Source organism: Musca autumnalis, unplaced genomic scaffold (genome assembly GCF_047663935.1).
Source record: "Musca autumnalis isolate F117 unplaced genomic scaffold, ASM4766393v1 scaffold_2, whole genome shotgun sequence".
NCBI classification, from domain to species: Eukaryota; Metazoa; Arthropoda; class Insecta; order Diptera; family Muscidae; genus Musca; species Musca autumnalis.
Genome location: NW_027411755.1, coordinates 80,550,632 through 80,570,835, shown reverse-complemented (window position 1 = coordinate 80,570,835; position 20,204 = coordinate 80,550,632). Strand labels below are relative to the sequence as shown.

Genomic DNA, 20,204 nt, shown 5'->3' with positions numbered 1-20,204 from the left:
AAAACGAAAATAAAACTTCTTGTTCGTTTGTGTGTTTGTGTGCAATAAGTAAACGAAATTGTTTTAAACACACAAGCAATGAAATCAATGGCCATATGAAGCAAAATAAACTATGTTTCTTCGCCAACGACCATACCACGCTGAGTACATCGGTTCTCGTCCGATCACCGAAATTAAGCAGCGTCGGGCGCGGTTAGTACTTAGATGGGGGACCGCTTGGGAACACCGCGTGTTGTTGGCATTGTCCAAAATTTTTTTTATTTTATTTTATTTTCTTTTTTATTTTTCTCTATTAAATAAAAAAAGAATGAAGTCGATATCTTCATTTTTAACCGAAATAGAGCCAAAATAAAAAACTCAACTGCCTATTATTTTAAGGTAAACGTAAAACATTCGCTATTGATTATGCTCAGTTGTACGTAACTAGATACAATAGTCTATGATTTCCTTTGTAAAACAAAAGTAAAATTCTTTATAAATTTGTTTCGTTTCTCAAAAAACGTAATTTAAGGAGGCAAATTTTCGCAAAATGCATTTATTTTTAACAATATTTAAGAAATTTTAACATTTATTAAAAAACAAGAATTTTTATTGTAAAATTCTTTAAAAAAATTGTCTATATTTCCAAAAAAAGGTAATTTAAGGAGCCAAATTTTCCCAAAATACATTTATTTTGAGCAATATTTAATAAATTTTAACATTTATTAAAAAAACTACAATTTTTGTTAGATTTTTTGATGCCAAATTAATACATACTGGTTATGTTCACTAATAACTAAAGGAAACAGTCAACATTTTCCTTTATAAAACGAAAATAAAACTTCTTGTTCGTTTGTGTGTTTGTGTGCAATAAGTAAACGAAATTGTTTTAAACACACAAGCAATGAAATCAATGGCCATATGAAGCAAAATAAACTATGTTTCTTCGCCAACGACCATACCACGCTGAGTACATCGGTTCTCGTCCGATCACCGAAATTAAGCAGCGTCGGGCGCGGTTAGTACTTAGATGGGGGACCGCTTGGGAACACCGCGTGTTGTTGGCATTGTCCAAAATTTTTTTATTTTATTTTATTTTCTTTTTTATTTTTCTCTATTAAATAAAAAAAGAATGAAGTCGATATCTTCATTTTTAACCGAAATAGAGCCAAAATAAAAAACTCAACTGCCTATTATTTTAAGGTAAATGTAAAACATTCGCTATTGATTATGCTCAGTTGTACGTAACTAGATACAATAGTCTATGATTTCCTTTGTAAAACAAAAGTAAAATTCTTTATAAATTTGTTTCGTTTCTCAAAAAACGTAATTTAAGGAGGCAAATTTTCGCAAAATGCATTTATTTTTAACAATATTTAAGAAATTTTAACATTTATTAAAAAACAAGAATTTTTATTGTAAAATTCTTTAAAAAAATTGTCTATATTTCCAAAAAAAGGTAATTTAAGGAGCCAAATTTTCCCAAAATACATTTATTTTTAGCAATATTTAATAAATTTTAACATTTATTAAAAAAACTACAATTTTTGTTAGATTTTTTGATGCCAAATTAATACATACTGGTTATGTTCACTAATAACTAAAGGAAACAGTCAACATTTTCCTTTATAAAACGAAAATAAAACTTCTTGTTCGTTTGTGTGTTTGTGTGCAATAAGTAAACGAAATTGTTTTAAACACACAAGCAATGAAATCAATGGCCATATGAAGCAAAATAAACTATGTTTCTTCGCCAACGACCATACCACGCTGAGTACATCGGTTCTCGTCCGATCACCGAAATTAAGCAGCGTCGGGCGCGGTTAGTACTTAGATGGGGGACCGCTTGGGAACACCGCGTGTTGTTGGCATTGTCCAAAATTTTTTTATTTTATTTTATTTTCTTTTTTATTTTTCTCTATTAAATAAAAAAAGAATGAAGTCGATATCTTCATTTTTAACCGAAATAGAGCCAAAATAAAAAACTCAACTGCCTATTATTTTAAGGTAAATGTAAAACATTCGCTATTGATTATGCTCAGTTGTACGTAACTAGATACAATAGTCTATGATTTCCTTTGTAAAACAAAAGTAAAATTCTTTATAAATTTGTTTCGTTTCTCAAAAAACGTAATTTAAGGAGGCAAATTTTCGCAAAATGCATTTATTTTTAACAATATTTAAGAAATTTTAACATTTATTAAAAAACAAGCATTTTTATTGTAAAATTCTTTAAAAAAATTGTCTATATTTCCAAAAAAAGGTAATTTAAGGAGCCAAATTTTCCCAAAATACATTTATTTTTAGCAATATTTAATAAATTTTAACATTTATTAAAAAAACTACAATTTTTGTTAGATTTTTTGATGCCAAATTAATACATACTGGTTATGTTCACTAATAACTAAAGGAAACAGTCAACATTTTCCTTTATAAAACGAAAATAAAACTTCTTGTTCGTTTGTGTGTTTGTGTGCAATAAGTAAACGAAATTGTTTTAAACACACAAGCAATGAAATCAATGGCCATATGAAGCAAAATAAACTATGTTTCTTCGCCAACGACCATACCACGCTGAGTACATCGGTTCTCGTCCGATCACCGAAATTAAGCAGCGTCGGGCGCGGTTAGTACTTAGATGGGGGACCGCTTGGGAACACCGCGTGTTGTTGGCATTGTCCAAAATTTTTTTATTTTATTTTATTTTCTTTTTTATTTTTCTCTATTAAATAAAAAAAGAATGAAGTCGATATCTTCATTTTTAACCGAAATAGAGCCAAAATAAAAAACTCAACTGCCTATTATTTTAAGGTAAATGTAAAACATTCGCTATTGATTATGCTCAGTTGTACGTAACTAGATACAATAGTCTATGATTTCCTTTGTAAAACAAAAGTAAAATTCTTTATAAATTTGTTTCGTTTCTCAAAAAACGTAATTTAAGGAGGCAAATTTTCGCAAAATGCATTTATTTTTAACAATATTTAAGAAATTTTAACATTTATTAAAAAACAAGCATTTTTATTGTAAAATTCTTTAAAAAAATTGTCTATATTTCCAAAAAAAGGTAATTTAAGGAGCCAAATTTTCCCAAAATACATTTATTTTTAGCAATATTTAATAAATTTTAACATTTATTAAAAAAACTACAATTTTTGTTAGATTTTTTGATGCCAAATTAATACATACTGGTTATGTTCACTAATAACTAAAGGAAACAGTCAACATTTTCCTTTATAAAACGAAAATAAAACTTCTTGTTCGTTTGTGTGTTTGTGTGCAATAAGTAAACGAAATTGTTTTAAACACACAAGCAATGAAATCAATGGCCATATGAAGCAAAATAAACTATGTTTCTTCGCCAACGACCATACCACGCTGAGTACATCGGTTCTCGTCCGATCACCGAAATTAAGCAGCGTCGGGCGCGGTTAGTACTTAGATGGGGGACCGCTTGGGAACACCGCGTGTTGTTGGCATTGTCCAAAATTTTTTTATTTTATTTTATTTTCTTTTTTATTTTTCTCTATTAAATAAAAAAAGAATGAAGTCGATATCTTCATTTTTAACCGAAATAGAGCCAAAATAAAAAACTCAACTGCCTATTATTTTAAGGTAAATGTAAAACATTCGCTATTGATTATGCTCAGTTGTACGTAACTAGATACAATAGTCTATGATTTCCTTTGTAAAACAAAAGTAAAATTCTTTATAAATTTGTTTCGTTTCTCAAAAAACGTAATTTAAGGAGGCAAATTTTCGCAAAATGCATTTATTTTTAACAATATTTAAGAAATTTTAACATTTATTAAAAAACAAGAATTTTTATTGTAAAATTCTTTAAAAAAATTGTCTATATTTCCAAAAAAAGGTAATTTAAGGAGCCAAATTTTCCCAAAATACATTTATTTTTAGCAATATTTAATAAATTTTAACATTTATTAAAAAAACTACAATTTTTGTTAGATTTTTTGATGCCAAATTAATACATACTGGTTATGTTCACTAATAACTAAAGGAAACAGTCAACATTTTCCTTTATAAAACGAAAATAAAACTTCTTGTTCGTTTGTGTGTTTGTGTGCAATAAGTAAACGAAATTGTTTTAAACACACAAGCAATGAAATCAATGGCCATATGAAGCAAAATAAACTATGTTTCTTCGCCAACGACCATACCACGCTGAGTACATCGGTTCTCGTCCGATCACCGAAATTAAGCAGCGTCGGGCGCGGTTAGTACTTAGATGGGGGACCGCTTGGGAACACCGCGTGTTGTTGGCATTGTCCAAAATTTTTTTATTTTATTTTATTTTCTTTTTTATTTTTCTCTATTAAATAAAAAAAGAATGAAGTCGATATCTTCATTTTTAACCGAAATAGAGCCAAAATAAAAAACTCAACTGCCTATTATTTTAAGGTAAATGTAAAACATTCGCTATTGATTATGCTCAGTTGTACGTAACTAGATACAATAGTCTATGATTTCCTTTGTAAAACAAAAGTAAAATTCTTTATAAATTTGTTTCGTTTCTCAAAAAACGTAATTTAAGGAGGCAAATTTTCGCAAAATGCATTTATTTTTAACAATATTTAAGAAATTTTAACATTTATTAAAAAACAAGAATTTTTATTGTAAAATTCTTTAAAAAAATTGTCTATATTTCCAAAAAAAGGTAATTTAAGGAGCCAAATTTTCCCAAAATACATTTATTTTTAGCAATATTTAATAAATTTTAACATTTATTAAAAAAACTACAATTTTTGTTAGATTTTTTGATGCCAAATTAATACATACTGGTTATGTTCACTAATAACTAAAGGAAACAGTCAACATTTTCCTTTATAAAACGAAAATAAAACTTCTTGTTCGTTTGTGTGTTTGTGTGCAATAAGTAAACGAAATTGTTTTAAACACACAAGCAATGAAATCAATGGCCATATGAAGCAAAATAAACTATGTTTCTTCGCCAACGACCATACCACGCTGAGTACATCGGTTCTCGTCCGATCACCGAAATTAAGCAGCGTCGGGCGCGGTTAGTACTTAGATGGGGGACCGCTTGGGAACACCGCGTGTTGTTGGCATTGTCCAAAATTTTTTTATTTTATTTTATTTTCTTTTTTATTTTTCTCTATTAAATAAAAAAAGAATGAAGTCGATATCTTCATTTTTAACCGAAATAGAGCCAAAATAAAAAACTCAACTGCCTATTATTTTAAGGTAAATGTAAAACATTCGCTATTGATTATGCTCAGTTGTACGTAACTAGATACAATAGTCTATGATTTCCTTTGTAAAACAAAAGTAAAATTCTTTATAAATTTGTTTCGTTTCTCAAAAAACGTAATTTAAGGAGGCAAATTTTCGCAAAATGCATTTATTTTTAACAATATTTAAGAAATTTTAACATTTATTAAAAAACAAGAATTTTTATTGTAAAATTCTTTAAAAAAATTGTCTATATTTCCAAAAAAAAGGTAATTTAAGGAGCCAAATTTTCCCAAAATACATTTATTTTTAGCAATATTTAATAAATTTTAACATTTATTAAAAAAACTACAATTTTTGTTAGATTTTTTGATGCCAAATTAATACATACTGGTTATGTTCACTAATAACTAAAGGAAACAGTCAACATTTTCCTTTATAAAACGAAAATAAAACTTCTTGTTCGTTTGTGTGTTTGTGTGCAATAAGTAAACGAAATTGTTTTAAACACACAAGCAATGAAATCAATGGCCATATGAAGCAAAATAAACTATGTTTCTTCGCCAACGACCATACCACGCTGAGTACATCGGTTCTCGTCCGATCACCGAAATTAAGCAGCGTCGGGCGCGGTTAGTACTTAGATGGGGGACCGCTTGGGAACACCGCGTGTTGTTGGCATTGTCCAAAATTTTTTTATTTTATTTTATTTTCTTTTTTATTTTTCTCTATTAAATAAAAAAAGAATGAAGTCGATATCTTCATTTTTAACCGAAATAGAGCCAAAATAAAAAACTCAACTGCCTATTATTTTAAGGTAAATGTAAAACATTCGCTATTGATTATGCTCAGTTGTACGTAACTAGATACAATAGTCTATGATTTCCTTTGTAAAACAAAAGTAAAATTCTTTATAAATTTGTTTCGTTTCTCAAAAAACGTAATTTAAGGAGGCAAATTTTCGCAAAATGCATTTATTTTTAACAATATTTAAGAAATTTTAACATTTATTAAAAAACAAGAATTTTTATTGTAAAATTCTTTAAAAAAATTGTCTATATTTCCAAAAAAAGGTAATTTAAGGAGCCAAATTTTCCCAAAATACATTTATTTTTAGCAATATTTAATAAATTTTAACATTTATTAAAAAAACTACAATTTTTGTTAGATTTTTTGATGCCAAATTAATACATACTGGTTATGTTCACTAATAACTAAAGGAAACAGTCAACATTTTCCTTTATAAAACGAAAATAAAACTTCTTGTTCGTTTGTGTGTTTGTGTGCAATAAGTAAACGAAATTGTTTTAAACACACAAGCAATGAAATCAATGGCCATATGAAGCAAAATAAACTATGTTTCTTCGCCAACGACCATACCACGCTGAGTACATCGGTTCTCGTCCGATCACCGAAATTAAGCAGCGTCGGGCGCGGTTAGTACTTAGATGGGGGACCGCTTGGGAACACCGCGTGTTGTTGGCATTGTCCAAAATTTTTTTATTTTATTTTATTTTCTTTTTTATTTTTCTCTATTAAATAAAAAAAGAATGAAGTCGATATCTTCATTTTTAACCGAAATAGAGCCAAAATAAAAAACTCAACTGCCTATTATTTTAAGGTAAATGTAAAACATTCGCTATTGATTATGCTCAGTTGTACGTAACTAGATACAATAGTCTATGATTTCCTTTGTAAAACAAAAGTAAAATTCTTTATAAATTTGTTTCGTTTCTCAAAAAACGTAATTTAAGGAGGCAAATTTTCGCAAAATGCATTTATTTTTAACAATATTTAAGAAATTTTAACATTTATTAAAAAACAAGAATTTTTATTGTAAAATTCTTTAAAAAAATTGTCTATATTTCCAAAAAAAGGTAATTTAAGGAGCCAAATTTTCCCAAAATACATTTATTTTTAGCAATATTTAATAAATTTTAACATTTATTAAAAAAACTACAATTTTTGTTAGATTTTTTGATGCCAAATTAATACATACTGGTTATGTTCACTAATAACTAAAGGAAACAGTCAACATTTTCCTTTATAAAACGAAAATAAAACTTCTTGTTCGTTTGTGTGTTTGTGTGCAATAAGTAAACGAAATTGTTTTAAACACACAAGCAATGAAATCAATGGCCATATGAAGCAAAATAAACTATGTTTCTTCGCCAACGACCATACCACGCTGAGTACATCGGTTCTCGTCCGATCACCGAAATTAAGCAGCGTCGGGCGCGGTTAGTACTTAGATGGGGGACCGCTTGGGAACACCGCGTGTTGTTGGCATTGTCCAAAATTTTTTTATTTTATTTTATTTTCTTTTTTATTTTTCTCTATTAAATAAAAAAAGAATGAAGTCGATATCTTCATTTTTAACCGAAATAGAGCCAAAATAAAAAACTCAACTGCCTATTATTTTAAGGTAAATGTAAAACATTCGCTATTGATTATGCTCAGTTGTACGTAACTAGATACAATAGTCTATGATTTCCTTTGTAAAACAAAAGTAAAATTCTTTATAAATTTGTTTCGTTTCTCAAAAAACGTAATTTAAGGAGGCAAATTTTCGCAAAATGCATTTATTTTTAACAATATTTAAGAAATTTTAACATTTATTAAAAAACAAGAATTTTTATTGTAAAATTCTTTAAAAAAATTGTCTATATTTCCAAAAAAAGGTAATTTAAGGAGCCAAATTTTCCCAAAATACATTTATTTTTAGCAATATTTAATAAATTTTAACATTTATTAAAAAAACTACAATTTTTGTTAGATTTTTTGATGCCAAATTAATACATACTGGTTATGTTCACTAATAACTAAAGGAAACAGTCAACATTTTCCTTTATAAAACGAAAATAAAACTTCTTGTTCGTTTGTGTGTTTGTGTGCAATAAGTAAACGAAATTGTTTTAAACACACAAGCAATGAAATCAATGGCCATATGAAGCAAAATAAACTATGTTTCTTCGCCAACGACCATACCACGCTGAGTACATCGGTTCTCGTCCGATCACCGAAATTAAGCAGCGTCGGGCGCGGTTAGTACTTAGATGGGGGACCGCTTGGGAACACCGCGTGTTGTTGGCATTGTCCAAAATTTTTTTATTTTATTTTATTTTCTTTTTTATTTTTCTCTATTAAATAAAAAAAGAATGAAGTCGATATCTTCATTTTTAACCGAAATAGAGCCAAAATAAAAAACTCAACTGCCTATTATTTTAAGGTAAATGTAAAACATTCGCTATTGATTATGCTCAGTTGTACGTAACTAGATACAATAGTCTATGATTTCCTTTGTAAAACAAAAGTAAAATTCTTTATAAATTTGTTTCGTTTCTCAAAAAACGTAATTTAAGGAGGCAAATTTTCGCAAAATGCATTTATTTTTAACAATATTTAAGAAATTTTAACATTTATTAAAAAACAAGAATTTTTATTGTAAAATTCTTTAAAAAAATTGTCTATATTTCCAAAAAAAGGTAATTTAAGGAGCCAAATTTTCCCAAAATACATTTATTTTTAGCAATATTTAATAAATTTTAACATTTATTAAAAAAACTACAATTTTTGTTAGATTTTTTGATGCCAAATTAATACATACTGGTTATGTTCACTAATAACTAAAGGAAACAGTCAACATTTTCCTTTATAAAACGAAAATAAAACTTCTTGTTCGTTTGTGTGTTTGTGTGCAATAAGTAAACGAAATTGTTTTAAACACACAAGCAATGAAATCAATGGCCATATGAAGCAAAATAAACTATGTTTCTTCGCCAACGACCATACCACGCTGAGTACATCGGTTCTCGTCCGATCACCGAAATTAAGCAGCGTCGGGCGCGGTTAGTACTTAGATGGGGGACCGCTTGGGAACACCGCGTGTTGTTGGCATTGTCCAAAATTTTTTTATTTTATTTTATTTTCTTTTTTATTTTTCTCTATTAAATAAAAAAAGAATGAAGTCGATATCTTCATTTTTAACCGAAATAGAGCCAAAATAAAAAACTCAACTGCCTATTATTTTAAGGTAAATGTAAAACATTCGCTATTGATTATGCTCAGTTGTACGTAACTAGATACAATAGTCTATGATTTCCTTTGTAAAACAAAAGTAAAATTCTTTATAAATTTGTTTCGTTTCTCAAAAAACGTAATTTAAGGAGGCAAATTTTCGCAAAATGCATTTATTTTTAACAATATTTAAGAAATTTTAACATTTATTAAAAAACAAGAATTTTTATTGTAAAATTCTTTAAAAAAATTGTCTATATTTCCAAAAAAAGGTAATTTAAGGAGCCAAATTTTCCCAAAATACATTTATTTTTAGCAATATTTAATAAATTTTAACATTTATTAAAAAAACTACAATTTTTGTTAGATTTTTTGATGCCAAATTAATACATACTGGTTATGTTCACTAATAACTAAAGGAAACAGTCAACATTTTCCTTTATAAAACGAAAATAAAACTTCTTGTTCGTTTGTGTGTTTGTGTGCAATAAGTAAACGAAATTGTTTTAAACACACAAGCAATGAAATCAATGGCCATATGAAGCAAAATAAACTATGTTTCTTCGCCAACGACCATACCACGCTGAGTACATCGGTTCTCGTCCGATCACCGAAATTAAGCAGCGTCGGGCGCGGTTAGTACTTAGATGGGGGACCGCTTGGGAACACCGCGTGTTGTTGGCATTGTCCAAAATTTTTTTATTTTATTTTATTTTCTTTTTTATTTTTCTCTATTAAATAAAAAAAGAATGAAGTCGATATCTTCATTTTTAACCGAAATAGAGCCAAAATAAAAAACTCAACTGCCTATTATTTTAAGGTAAATGTAAAACATTCGCTATTGATTATGCTCAGTTGTACGTAACTAGATACAATAGTCTATGATTTCCTTTGTAAAACAAAAGTAAAATTCTTTATAAATTTGTTTCGTTTCTCAAAAAACGTAATTTAAGGAGGCAAATTTTCGCAAAATGCATTTATTTTTAACAATATTTAAGAAATTTTAACATTTATTAAAAAACAAGAATTTTTATTGTAAAATTCTTTAAAAAAATTGTCTATATTTCCAAAAAAAGGTAATTTAAGGAGCCAAATTTTCCCAAAATACATTTATTTTTAGCAATATTTAATAAATTTTAACATTTATTAAAAAAACTACAATTTTTGTTAGATTTTTTGATGCCAAATTAATACATACTGGTTATGTTCACTAATAACTAAAGGAAACAGTCAACATTTTCCTTTATAAAACGAAAATAAAACTTCTTGTTCGTTTGTGTGTTTGTGTGCAATAAGTAAACGAAATTGTTTTAAACACACAAGCAATGAAATCAATGGCCATATGAAGCAAAATAAACTATGTTTCTTCGCCAACGACCATACCACGCTGAGTACATCGGTTCTCGTCCGATCACCGAAATTAAGCAGCGTCGGGCGCGGTTAGTACTTAGATGGGGGACCGCTTGGGAACACCGCGTGTTGTTGGCATTGTCCAAAATTTTTTTATTTTATTTTATTTTCTTTTTTATTTTTCTCTATTAAATAAAAAAAGAATGAAGTCGATATCTTCATTTTTAACCGAAATAGAGCCAAAATAAAAAACTCAACTGCCTATTATTTTAAGGTAAATGTAAAACATTCGCTATTGATTATGCTCAGTTGTACGTAACTAGATACAATAGTCTATGATTTCCTTTGTAAAACAAAAGTAAAATTCTTTATAAATTTGTTTCGTTTCTCAAAAAACGTAATTTAAGGAGGCAAATTTTCGCAAAATGCATTTATTTTTAACAATATTTAAGAAATTTTAACATTTATTAAAAAACAAGAATTTTTATTGTAAAATTCTTTAAAAAAATTGTCTATATTTCCAAAAAAAGGTAATTTAAGGAGCCAAATTTTCCCAAAATACATTTATTTTTAGCAATATTTAATAAATTTTAACATTTATTAAAAAAACTACAATTTTTGTTAGATTTTTTGATGCCAAATTAATACATACTGGTTATGTTCACTAATAACTAAAGGAAACAGTCAACATTTCCCTTTATAAAACGAAAATAAAACTTCTTGTTCGTTTGTGTGTTTGTGTGCAATAAGTAAACGAAATTGTTTTAAACACACAAGCAATGAAATCAATGGCCATATGAAGCAAAATAAACTATGTTTCTTCGCCAACGACCATACCACGCTGAGTACATCGGTTCTCGTCCGATCACCGAAATTAAGCAGCGTCGGGCGCGGTTAGTACTTAGATGGGGGACCGCTTGGGAACACCGCGTGTTGTTGGCATTGTCCAAAATTTTTTTATTTTATTTTATTTTCTTTTTTATTTTTCTCTATTAAATAAAAAAAGAATGAAGTCGATATCTTCATTTTTAACCGAAATAGAGCCAAAATAAAAAACTCAACTGCCTATTATTTTAAGGTAAATGTAAAACATTCGCTATTGATTATGCTCAGTTGTACGTAACTAGATACAATAGTCTATGATTTCCTTTGTAAAACAAAAGTAAAATTCTTTATAAATTTGTTTCGTTTCTCAAAAAACGTAATTTAAGGAGGCAAATTTTCGCAAAATGCATTTATTTTTAACAATATTTAAGAAATTTTAACATTTATTAAAAAACAAGAATTTTTATTGTAAAATTCTTTAAAAAAATTGTCTATATTTCCAAAAAAAGGTAATTTAAGGAGCCAAATTTTCCCAAAATACATTTATTTTTAGCAATATTTAATAAATTTTAACATTTATTAAAAAAACTACAATTTTTGTTAGATTTTTTGATGCCAAATTAATACATACTGGTTATGTTCACTAATAACTAAAGGAAACAGTCAACATTTTCCTTTATAAAACGAAAATAAAACTTCTTGTTCGTTTGTGTGTTTGTGTGCAATAAGTAAACGAAATTGTTTTAAACACACAAGCAATGAAATCAATGGCCATATGAAGCAAAATAAACTATGTTTCTTCGCCAACGACCATACCACGCTGAGTACATCGGTTCTCGTCCGATCACCGAAATTAAGCAGCGTCGGGCGCGGTTAGTACTTAGATGGGGGACCGCTTGGGAACACCGCGTGTTGTTGGCATTGTCCAAAATTTTTTTATTTTATTTTATTTTCTTTTTTATTTTTCTCTATTAAATAAAAAAAGAATGAAGTCGATATCTTCATTTTTAACCGAAATAGAGCCAAAATAAAAAACTCAACTGCCTATTATTTTAAGGTAAATGTAAAACATTCGCTATTGATTATGCTCAGTTGTACGTAACTAGATACAATAGTCTATGATTTCCTTTGTAAAACAAAAGTAAAATTCTTTATAAATTTGTTTCGTTTCTCAAAAAACGTAATTTAAGGAGGCAAATTTTCGCAAAATGCATTTATTTTTAACAATATTTAAGAAATTTTAACATTTATTAAAAAACAAGAATTTTTATTGTAAAATTCTTTAAAAAAATTGTCTATATTTCCAAAAAAAGGTAATTTAAGGAGCCAAATTTTCCCAAAATACATTTATTTTTAGCAATATTTAATAAATTTTAACATTTATTAAAAAAACTACAATTTTTGTTAGATTTTTTGATGCCAAATTAATACATACTGGTTATGTTCACTAATAACTAAAGGAAACAGTCAACATTTTCCTTTATAAAACGAAAATAAAACTTCTTGTTCGTTTGTGTGTTTGTGTGCAATAAGTAAACGAAATTGTTTTAAACACACAAGCAATGAAATCAATGGCCATATGAAGCAAAATAAACTATGTTTCTTCGCCAACGACCATACCACGCTGAGTACATCGGTTCTCGTCCGATCACCGAAATTAAGCAGCGTCGGGCGCGGTTAGTACTTAGATGGGGGACCGCTTGGGAACACCGCGTGTTGTTGGCATTGTCCAAAATTTTTTTATTTTATTTTATTTTCTTTTTTATTTTTCTCTATTAAATAAAAAAAGAATGAAGTCGATATCTTCATTTTTAACCGAAATAGAGCCAAAATAAAAAACTCAACTGCCTATTATTTTAAGGTAAATGTAAAACATTCGCTATTGATTATGCTCAGTTGTACGTAACTAGATACAATAGTCTATGATTTCCTTTGTAAAACAAAAGTAAAATTCTTTATAAATTTGTTTCGTTTCTCAAAAAACGTAATTTAAGGAGGCAAATTTTCGCAAAATGCATTTATTTTTAACAATATTTAAGAAATTTTAACATTTATTAAAAAACAAGAATTTTTATTGTAAAATTCTTTAAAAAAATTGTCTATATTTCCAAAAAAAGGTAATTTAAGGAGCCAAATTTTCCCAAAATACATTTATTTTTAGCAATATTTAATAAATTTTAACATTTATTAAAAAAACTACAATTTTTGTTAGATTTTTTGATGCCAAATTAATACATACTGGTTATGTTCACTAATAACTAAAGGAAACAGTCAACATTTTCCTTTATAAAACGAAAATAAAACTTCTTGTTCGTTTGTGTGTTTGTGTGCAATAAGTAAACGAAATTGTTTTAAACACACAAGCAATGAAATCAATGGCCATATGAAGCAAAATAAACTATGTTTCTTCGCCAACGACCATACCACGCTGAGTACATCGGTTCTCGTCCGATCACCGAAATTAAGCAGCGTCGGGCGCGGTTAGTACTTAGATGGGGGACCGCTTGGGAACACCGCGTGTTGTTGGCATTGTCCAAAATTTTTTTATTTTATTTTATTTTCTTTTTTATTTTTCTCTATTAAATAAAAAAAGAATGAAGTCGATATCTTCATTTTTAACCGAAATAGAGCCAAAATAAAAAACTCAACTGCCTATTATTTTAAGGTAAATGTAAAACATTCGCTATTGATTATGCTCAGTTGTACGTAACTAGATACAATAGTCTATGATTTCCTTTGTAAAACAAAAGTAAAATTCTTTATAAATTTGTTTCGTTTCTCAAAAAACGTAATTTAAGGAGGCAAATTTTCGCAAAATGCATTTATTTTTAACAATATTTAAGAAATTTTAACATTTATTAAAAAACAAGAATTTTTATTGTAAAATTCTTTAAAAAAATTGTCTATATTTCCAAAAAAAGGTAATTTAAGGAGCCAAATTTTCCCAAAATACATTTATTTTTAGCAATATTTAATAAATTTTAACATTTATTAAAAAAACTACAATTTTTGTTAGATTTTTTGATGCCAAATTAATACATACTGGTTATGTTCACTAATAACTAAAGGAAACAGTCAACATTTTCCTTTATAAAACGAAAATAAAACTTCTTGTTCGTTTGTGTGTTTGTGTGCAATAAGTAAACGAAATTGTTTTAAACACACAAGCAATGAAATCAATGGCCATATGAAGCAAAATAAACTATGTTTCTTCGCCAACGACCATACCACGCTGAGTACATCGGCTCTCGTCCGATCACCGAAATTAAGCAGCGTCGGGCGCGGTTAGTACTTAGATGGGGGACCGCTTGGGAACACCGCGTGTTGTTGGCATTGTCCAAAATTTTTTTATTTTATTTTATTTTCTTTTTTATTTTTCTCTATTAAATAAAAAAAGAATGAAGTCGATATCTTCATTTTTAACCGAAATAGAGCCAAAATAAAAAACTCAACTGCCTATTATTTTAAGGTAAATGTAAAACATTCGCTATTGATTATGCTCAGTTGTACGTAACTAGATACAATAGTCTATGATTTCCTTTGTAAAACAAAAGTAAAATTCTTTATAAATTTGTTTCGTTTCTCAAAAAACGTAATTTAAGGAGGCAAATTTTCGCAAAATGCATTTATTTTTAACAATATTTAAGAAATTTTAACATTTATTAAAAAACAAGAATTTTTATTGTAAAATTCTTTAAAAAAATTGTCTATATTTCCAAAAAAAGGTAATTTAAGGAGCCAAATTTTCCCAAAATACATTTATTTTTAGCAATATTTAATAAATTTTAACATTTATTAAAAAAACTACAATTTTTGTTAGATTTTTTGATGCCAAATTAATACATACTGGTTATGTTCACTAATAACTAAAGGAAACAGTCAACATTTTCCTTTATAAAACGAAAATAAAACTTCTTGTTCGTTTGTGTGTTTGTGTGCAATAAGTAAACGAAATTGTTTTAAACACACAAGCAATGAAATCAATGGCCATATGAAGCAAAATAAACTATGTTTCTTCGCCAACGACCATACCACGCTGAGTACATCGGTTCTCGTCCGATCACCGAAATTAAGCAGCGTCGGGCGCGGTTAGTACTTAGATGGGGGACCGCTTGGGAACACCGCGTGTTGTTGGCATTGTCCAAAATTTTTTTATTTTATTTTATTTTCTTTTTTATTTTTCTCTATTAAATAAAAAAAGAATGAAGTCGATATCTTCATTTTTAACCGAAATAGAGCCAAAATAAAAAACTCAACTGCCTATTATTTTAAGGTAAATGTAAAACATTCGCTATTGATTATGCTCAGTTGTACGTAACTAGATACAATAGTCTATGATTTCCTTTGTAAAACAAAAGTAAAATTCTTTATAAATTTGTTTCGTTTCTCAAAAAACGTAATTTAAGGAGGCAAATTTTCGCAAAATGCATTTATTTTTAACAATATTTAAGAAATTTTAACATTTATTAAAAAACAAGAATTTTTATTGTAAAATTCTTTAAAAAAATTGTCTATATTTCCAAAAAAAGGTAATTTAAGGAGCCAAATTTTCCCAAAATACATTTATTTTTAGCAATATTTAATAAATTTTAACATTTATTAAAAAAACTACAATTTTTGTTAGATTTTTTGATGCCAAATTAATACATACTGGTTATGTTCACTAATAACTAAAGGAAACAGTCAACATTTTCCTTTATAAAACGAAAATAAAACTTCTTGTTCGTTTGTGTGTTTGTGTGCAATAAGTAAACGAAATTGTTTTAAACACACAAGCAATGAAATCAATGGCCATATGAAGCAAAATAAACTATGTTTCTTCGCCAACGACCATACCACGCTGAGTACATCGGTTCTCGTCCGATCACCGAAATTAAGCAGCGTCGGGCGCGGTTAGTACTTAGATGGGGGACCGCTTGGGAACACCGCGTGTTGTTGGCATTGTCCAAAATTTTTTTATTTTATTTTATTTTCTTTTTTATTTTTCTCTATTAAATAAAAAAAGAATGAAGTCGATATCTTCATTTTTAACCGAAATAGAGCCAAAATAAAAAACTCAACTGCCTATTATTTTAAGGTAAATGTAAAACATTCGCTATTGATTATGCTCAGTTGTACGTAACTAGATACAATAGTCTATGATTTCCTTTGTAAAACAAAAGTAAAATTCTTTATAAATTTGTTTCGTTTCTCAAAAAACGTAATTTAAGGAGGCAAATTTTCGCAAAATGCATTTATTTTTAACAATATTTAAGAAATTTTAACATTTATTAAAAAACAAGAATTTTTATTGTAAAATTCTTTAAAAAAATTGTCTATATTTCCAAAAAAAGGTAATTTAAGGAGCCAAATTTTCCCAAAATACATTTATTTTTAGCAATATTTAATAAATTTTAACATTTATTAAAAAAACTACAATTTTTGTTAGATTTTTTGATGCCAAATTAATACATACTGGTTATGTTCACTAATAACTAAAGGAAACAGTCAACATTTTCCTTTATAAAACGAAAATAAAACTTCTTGTTCGTTTGTGTGTTTGTGTGCAATAAGTAAACGAAATTGTTTTAAACACACAAGCAATGAAATCAATGGCCATATGAAGCAAAATAAACTATGTTTCTTCGCCAACGACCATACCACGCTGAGTACATCGGCTCTCGTCCGATCACCGAAATTAAGCAGCGTCGGGCGCGGTTAGTACTTAGATGGGGGACCGCTTGGGAACACCGCGTGTTGTTGGCATTGTCCAAAATTTTTTTATTTTATTTTATTTTCTTTTTTATTTTTCTCTATTAAATAAAAAAAGAATGAAGTCGATATCTTCATTTTTAACCGAAATAGAGCCAAAATAAAAAACTCAACTGCCTATTATTTTAAGGTAAATGTAAAACATTCGCTATTGATTATGCTCAGTTGTACGTAACTAGATACAATAGTCTATGATTTCCTTTGTAAAACAAAAGTAAAATTCTTTATAAATTTGTTTCGTTTCTCAAAAAACGTAATTTAAGGAGGCAAATTTTCGCAAAATGCATTTATTTTTAACAATATTTAAGAAATTTTAACATTTATTAAAAAACAAGAATTTTTATTGTAAAATTCTTTAAAAAAATTGTCTATATTTCCAAAAAAAGGTAATTTAAGGAGCCAAATTTTCCCAAAATACATTTATTTTTAGCAATATTTAATAAATTTTAACATTTATTAAAAAAACTACAATTTTTGTTAGATTTTTTGATGCCAAATTAATACATACTGGTTATGTTCACTAATAACTAAAGGAAACAGTCAACATTTTCCTTTATAAAACGAAAATAAAACTTCTTGTTCGTTTGTGTGTTTGTGTGCAATAAGTAAACGAAATTGTTTTAAACACACAAGCAATGAAATCAATGGCCATATGAAGCAAAATAAACTATGTTTCTTCGCCAACGACCATACCACGCTGAGTACATCGGTTCTCGTCCGATCACCGAAATTAAGCAGCGTCGGGCGCGGTTAGTACTTAGATGGGGGACCGCTTGGGAACACCGCGTGTTGTTGGCATTGTCCAAAATTTTTTTATTTTATTTTATTTTCTTTTTTATTTTTCTCTATTAAATAAAAAAAGAATGAAGTCGATATCTTCATTTTTAACCGAAATAGAGCCAAAATAAAAAACTCAACTGCCTATTATTTTAAGGTAAATGTAAAACATTCGCTATTGATTATGCTCAGTTGTACGTAACTAGATACAATAGTCTATGATTTCCTTTGTAAAACAAAAGTAAAATTCTTTATAAATTTGTTTCGTTTCTCAAAAAACGTAATTTAAGGAGGCAAATTTTCGCAAAATGCATTTATTTTTAACAATATTTAAGAAATTTTAACATTTATTAAAAAACAAGAATTTTTATTGTAAAATTCTTTAAAAAAATTGTCTATATTTCCAAAAAAAGGTAATTTAAGGAGCCAAATTTTCCCAAAATACATTTATTTTTAGCAATATTTAATAAATTTTAACATTTATTAAAAAAACTACAATTTTTGTTAGATTTTTTGATGCCAAATTAATACATACTGGTTATGTTCACTAATAACTAAAGGAAACAGTCAACATTTTCCTTTATAAAACGAAAATAAAACTTCTTGTTCGTTTGTGTGTTTGTGTGCAATAAGTAAACGAAATTGTTTTAAACACACAAGCAATGAAATCAATGGCCATATGAAGCAAAATAAACTATGTTTCTTCGCCAACGACCATACCACGCTGAGTACATCGGTTCTCGTCCGATCACCGAAATTAAGCAGCGTCGGGCGCGGTTAGTACTTAGATGGGGGACCGCTTGGGAACACCGCGTGTTGTTGGCATTGTCCAAAATTTTTTTATTTTATTTTATTTTCTTTTTTATTTTTCTCTATTAAATAAAAAAAGAATGAAGTCGATATCTTCATTTTTAACCGAAATAGAGCCAAAATAAAAAACTCAACTGCCTATTATTTTAAGGTAAATGTAAAACATTCGCTATTGATTATGCTCAGTTGTACGTAACTAGATACAATAGTCTATGATTTCCTTTGTAAAACAAAAGTAAAATTCTTTATAAATTTGTTTCGTTTCTCAAAAAACGTAATTTAAGGAGGCAAATTTTCGCAAAATGCATTTATTTTTAACAATATTTAAGAAATTTTAACATTTATTAAAAAACAAGAATTTTTATTGTAAAATTCTTTAAAAAAATTGTCTATATTTCCAAAAAAAGGTAATTTAAGGAGCCAAATTTTCCCAAAATACATTTATTTTTAGCAATATTTAATAAATTTTAACATTTATTAAAAAAACTACAATTTTTGTTAGATTTTTTGATGCCAAATTAATACATACTGGTTATGTTCACTAATAACTAAAGGAAACAGTCAACATTTTCCTTTATAAAACGAAAATAAAACTTCTTGTTCGTTTGTGTGTTTGTGTGCAATAAGTAAACGAAATTGTTTTAAACACACAAGCAATGAAATCAATGGCCATATGAAGCAAAATAAACTATGTTTCTTCGCCAACGACCATACCACGCTGAGTACATCGGTTCTCGTCCGATCACCGAAATTAAGCAGCGTCGGGCGCGGTTAGTACTTAGATGGGGGACCGCTTGGGAACACCGCGTGTTGTTGGCATTGTCCAAAATTTTTTTATTTTATTTTATTTTCTTTTTTATTTTTCTCTATTAAATAAAAAAAGAATGAAGTCGATATCTTCATTTTTAACCGAAATAGAGCCAAAATAAAAAACTCAACTGCCTATTATTTTAAGGTAAATGTAAAACATTCGCTATTGATTATGCTCAGTTGTACGTAACTAGATACAATAGTCTATGATTTCCTTTGTAAAACAAAAGTAAAATTCTTTATAAATTTGTTTCGTTTCTCAAAAAACGTAATTTAAGGAGGCAAATTTTCGCAAAATGCATTTATTTTTAACAATATTTAAGAAATTTTAACATTTATTAAAAAACAAGAATTTTTATTGTAAAATTCTTTAAAAAAATTGTCTATATTTCCAAAAAAAGGTAATTTAAGGAGCCAAATTTTCCCAAAATACATTTATTTTTAGCAATATTTAATAAATTTTAACATTTATTAAAAAAACTACAATTTTTGTTAGATTTTTTGATGCCAAATTAATACATACTGGTTATGTTCACTAATAACTAAAGGAAACAGTCAACATTTTCCTTTATAAAACGAAAATAAAACTTCTTGTTCGTTTGTGTGTTTGTGTGCAATAAGTAAACGAAATTGTTTTAAACACACAAGCAATGAAATCAATGGCCATATGAAGC

At 27.8% G+C, this 20,204-nt stretch overlaps 25 non-coding genes across 25 annotated transcripts; all 25 read left to right on the top strand.

Annotated features, from left to right (window-relative positions):
- Nucleotides 1–122: 122 nt before the first annotated feature.
- On the top strand, nt 123–241 carry LOC141395704 (5S ribosomal RNA). The gene has a single exon (XR_012410830.1). It is a non-coding gene; the product is annotated as a 5S ribosomal RNA (ribosomal RNA).
- A 686-nt stretch (nt 242–927) lies between these two features.
- LOC141395703 (5S ribosomal RNA) lies at nt 928–1,046 on the top strand. The gene has a single exon (XR_012410829.1). It is a non-coding gene; the product is annotated as a 5S ribosomal RNA (ribosomal RNA).
- A 685-nt stretch (nt 1,047–1,731) lies between these two features.
- On the top strand, nt 1,732–1,850 carry LOC141395702 (5S ribosomal RNA). Its single transcript, XR_012410828.1, has one exon. It is a non-coding gene; the product is annotated as a 5S ribosomal RNA (ribosomal RNA).
- Nucleotides 1,851–2,535: 685 nt separating this feature from the next.
- On the top strand, nt 2,536–2,654 carry LOC141395701 (5S ribosomal RNA). The gene has a single exon (XR_012410827.1). It is a non-coding gene; the product is annotated as a 5S ribosomal RNA (ribosomal RNA).
- Nucleotides 2,655–3,339: 685 nt separating this feature from the next.
- LOC141395700 (5S ribosomal RNA) lies at nt 3,340–3,458 on the top strand. Its single transcript, XR_012410826.1, has one exon. It is a non-coding gene; the product is annotated as a 5S ribosomal RNA (ribosomal RNA).
- A 685-nt stretch (nt 3,459–4,143) lies between these two features.
- On the top strand, nt 4,144–4,262 carry LOC141395699 (5S ribosomal RNA). Its single transcript, XR_012410825.1, has one exon. It is a non-coding gene; the product is annotated as a 5S ribosomal RNA (ribosomal RNA).
- Nucleotides 4,263–4,947: 685 nt separating this feature from the next.
- Nucleotides 4,948–5,066, top strand: LOC141395698 (5S ribosomal RNA). The gene has a single exon (XR_012410824.1). It is a non-coding gene; the product is annotated as a 5S ribosomal RNA (ribosomal RNA).
- A 686-nt stretch (nt 5,067–5,752) lies between these two features.
- LOC141395696 (5S ribosomal RNA) lies at nt 5,753–5,871 on the top strand. Its single transcript, XR_012410822.1, has one exon. It is a non-coding gene; the product is annotated as a 5S ribosomal RNA (ribosomal RNA).
- A 685-nt stretch (nt 5,872–6,556) lies between these two features.
- Nucleotides 6,557–6,675, top strand: LOC141395695 (5S ribosomal RNA). Its single transcript, XR_012410821.1, has one exon. It is a non-coding gene; the product is annotated as a 5S ribosomal RNA (ribosomal RNA).
- A 685-nt stretch (nt 6,676–7,360) lies between these two features.
- Nucleotides 7,361–7,479, top strand: LOC141395694 (5S ribosomal RNA). Its single transcript, XR_012410820.1, has one exon. It is a non-coding gene; the product is annotated as a 5S ribosomal RNA (ribosomal RNA).
- Nucleotides 7,480–8,164: 685 nt separating this feature from the next.
- Nucleotides 8,165–8,283, top strand: LOC141395693 (5S ribosomal RNA). The gene has a single exon (XR_012410819.1). It is a non-coding gene; the product is annotated as a 5S ribosomal RNA (ribosomal RNA).
- Nucleotides 8,284–8,968: 685 nt separating this feature from the next.
- LOC141395692 (5S ribosomal RNA) lies at nt 8,969–9,087 on the top strand. The gene has a single exon (XR_012410818.1). It is a non-coding gene; the product is annotated as a 5S ribosomal RNA (ribosomal RNA).
- Nucleotides 9,088–9,772: 685 nt separating this feature from the next.
- Nucleotides 9,773–9,891, top strand: LOC141395691 (5S ribosomal RNA). Its single transcript, XR_012410817.1, has one exon. It is a non-coding gene; the product is annotated as a 5S ribosomal RNA (ribosomal RNA).
- Nucleotides 9,892–10,576: 685 nt separating this feature from the next.
- On the top strand, nt 10,577–10,695 carry LOC141395690 (5S ribosomal RNA). The gene has a single exon (XR_012410816.1). It is a non-coding gene; the product is annotated as a 5S ribosomal RNA (ribosomal RNA).
- Nucleotides 10,696–11,380: 685 nt separating this feature from the next.
- Nucleotides 11,381–11,499, top strand: LOC141395689 (5S ribosomal RNA). Its single transcript, XR_012410815.1, has one exon. It is a non-coding gene; the product is annotated as a 5S ribosomal RNA (ribosomal RNA).
- Nucleotides 11,500–12,184: 685 nt separating this feature from the next.
- LOC141395688 (5S ribosomal RNA) lies at nt 12,185–12,303 on the top strand. The gene has a single exon (XR_012410814.1). It is a non-coding gene; the product is annotated as a 5S ribosomal RNA (ribosomal RNA).
- Nucleotides 12,304–12,988: 685 nt separating this feature from the next.
- LOC141395687 (5S ribosomal RNA) lies at nt 12,989–13,107 on the top strand. The gene has a single exon (XR_012410813.1). It is a non-coding gene; the product is annotated as a 5S ribosomal RNA (ribosomal RNA).
- A 685-nt stretch (nt 13,108–13,792) lies between these two features.
- LOC141395685 (5S ribosomal RNA) lies at nt 13,793–13,911 on the top strand. Its single transcript, XR_012410811.1, has one exon. It is a non-coding gene; the product is annotated as a 5S ribosomal RNA (ribosomal RNA).
- A 685-nt stretch (nt 13,912–14,596) lies between these two features.
- Nucleotides 14,597–14,715, top strand: LOC141395975 (5S ribosomal RNA). Its single transcript, XR_012411088.1, has one exon. It is a non-coding gene; the product is annotated as a 5S ribosomal RNA (ribosomal RNA).
- A 685-nt stretch (nt 14,716–15,400) lies between these two features.
- LOC141395684 (5S ribosomal RNA) lies at nt 15,401–15,519 on the top strand. Its single transcript, XR_012410810.1, has one exon. It is a non-coding gene; the product is annotated as a 5S ribosomal RNA (ribosomal RNA).
- A 685-nt stretch (nt 15,520–16,204) lies between these two features.
- On the top strand, nt 16,205–16,323 carry LOC141395683 (5S ribosomal RNA). The gene has a single exon (XR_012410809.1). It is a non-coding gene; the product is annotated as a 5S ribosomal RNA (ribosomal RNA).
- Nucleotides 16,324–17,008: 685 nt separating this feature from the next.
- On the top strand, nt 17,009–17,127 carry LOC141395974 (5S ribosomal RNA). The gene has a single exon (XR_012411087.1). It is a non-coding gene; the product is annotated as a 5S ribosomal RNA (ribosomal RNA).
- Nucleotides 17,128–17,812: 685 nt separating this feature from the next.
- Nucleotides 17,813–17,931, top strand: LOC141395681 (5S ribosomal RNA). Its single transcript, XR_012410808.1, has one exon. It is a non-coding gene; the product is annotated as a 5S ribosomal RNA (ribosomal RNA).
- A 685-nt stretch (nt 17,932–18,616) lies between these two features.
- On the top strand, nt 18,617–18,735 carry LOC141395680 (5S ribosomal RNA). The gene has a single exon (XR_012410807.1). It is a non-coding gene; the product is annotated as a 5S ribosomal RNA (ribosomal RNA).
- Nucleotides 18,736–19,420: 685 nt separating this feature from the next.
- On the top strand, nt 19,421–19,539 carry LOC141395679 (5S ribosomal RNA). The gene has a single exon (XR_012410806.1). It is a non-coding gene; the product is annotated as a 5S ribosomal RNA (ribosomal RNA).
- The last annotated feature ends 665 nt before the right edge of the window (nt 19,540–20,204 follow it).